Source organism: Octopus bimaculoides, chromosome 14, assembly GCF_001194135.2.
Source record: "Octopus bimaculoides isolate UCB-OBI-ISO-001 chromosome 14, ASM119413v2, whole genome shotgun sequence".
Lineage (NCBI taxonomy): Eukaryota > Metazoa > Mollusca > Cephalopoda > Octopoda > Octopodidae > Octopus > Octopus bimaculoides.
Window position 1 is genome coordinate 32,706,843 of NC_068994.1, and position 1,772 is coordinate 32,708,614.

General features: G+C 35.7%; 1 protein-coding gene across 2 annotated transcripts in view; it reads right to left on the reverse strand.

Moving 5' to 3' along the window:
* Positions 1 to 1,772, reverse strand: part of LOC106871011 (protocadherin beta-2) — a 275,990-nt gene that overhangs the window by 68,573 nt on the left and 205,645 nt on the right. Inside the window, exon 3 of one of the 2 annotated variants that reach the window (XR_001409616.2) lies at positions 1,294 to 1,428. The exons of the other annotated variant lie outside the window; for it this stretch is intronic. The gene's annotated coding sequence lies outside the window, so the exon portion shown is untranslated. The remainder of the gene's footprint in view (positions 1 to 1,293; positions 1,429 to 1,772) is intronic. 2 annotated transcript variants of the gene reach the window in all.

The window sequence follows — 1,772 nt, forward strand, 5'->3', positions numbered from 1 at the left end:
ACACACACTCACTCATGCACACACACACACACGCACGCACACACACACACACACACACACACACACACACACACAAACGCATACACACTACAAGGATATCTCTTTTACTCTTTTACTTGTTTCAATCATTTGACTGTGGCCATGCTGGAGCACCGCCTTTAGTCGAGCAAATCGACCCCGGGACTTATTCTTTGTAAGCTTAGTACTTATTCTATCGGTCTCTTTTGCCGAACCGCTAATTTACGGGGACTTAAACACACCAGCATATGTTCAAAATTCGTAACTTTCATTGAGTTATTTCACAAAGACATTGGATATAACCCCAACAAAATTTTTAAATAGTTGCAGTGTATGCACCTATAGAGGTGAATATGTGTGTGTGTGTATTTGTGTGTATGTGTGTGTATTTGTATTAACAGGACAAAAGACAAAATAAAAGTTGTGATTAGTTTAAACATCAGAGAAACAGAATATACCCTCAGCGTTTCGGGTGTAAATCATTCATCAGACAAAAGTATTAAGTGAACGAAAGAAAAAAGACAGAGAGGAAAAGAAAAACAAAGATGAAGAATATTACACGTGTAGAAGCACTACAGCGCCATTTTAAAATGAATTCGACATGGAAAGAAAAATGATTAAGGTGTGGGATTTATTTGTGAATGTTTGCATGTGTGTATGTATTTTCATTTTATTTCTTAGTGTGTGATACTAGCATTTTGTGTGATGTGGTTGTAGTTTTGTGTGCGTGCGTGTGGATGTGTCTGTGTGCGTATGTATGTGCAGACTGAACGTTTGGTTTACAGTGTGTGAATATATGTGTCTGAAATGAAAAGTTGAACGTGTAGATATCGTTTTTTTCTCAAACGCTTGAGTGTGTTTTAGTGGAAGTGTGTGTTATTGGTGTGTGTACGTGCTTGTGTGTGTGTATGCACATGTATACATAAGTCTGTGTGATGACACGTGAAGTGTTTGAAAGAAGAAAATGAGTGAAGAATTAAGATCGTGGCGATGGGGAAGAAATAAGTCAATAAGTCACAATAAGTAACAAAGAAACAAAAGTTTATTTAATTAGACCCCTGGGATGAAAAATACAAAGTCAACGTTGGTGGTACTTGAACACAGAAACTCAGAAGATTAAATAGAGACGAAACCACAAAGCGAAGGAATACTGCCCGACGCTCTACCAATTCTAAAGAATTATATAAAAACAAGATTAAGTCAATCAGAATTAAAATAAACGGCAAACAAAGGGAAGTAACTATGATATCGAAAAACTAAGTCACGGATATTTACCAGATTTTTTCTTGTCAAAAGCACAGATGGGAGCCTCAGAATCACTTGCTTATGGCGGCTGTCGCTATTGCTTAGTTAAAAATATCTCAGCTGATAAATTGGTGCAGTCACACCATCAGAGTTCCTGGTTTTGCTCTGTCAAAAACATATAAGTAATGGCTTGTCAAACAATCAACAGATTAGGTCTTAATGGATTATGTATGTACACGTACACAAACACACATTAACAGACACATGCACACACATACACACATATATACATACATATATGCATATATATATATATATAAGCTTCTATAAATAGAAGATTAGGTATATATGTGTAGATATATACATAAGCATATATATACGTGTGTGTGTAATTATGTTGGTTCAAAAGTAATTTAGCGTTTTAAAAGTAATTTTATATGGTATTTTGACCCACCCCACATATACAGGCATGTACACACACCCATGTATATCTGTATGCACATATATAT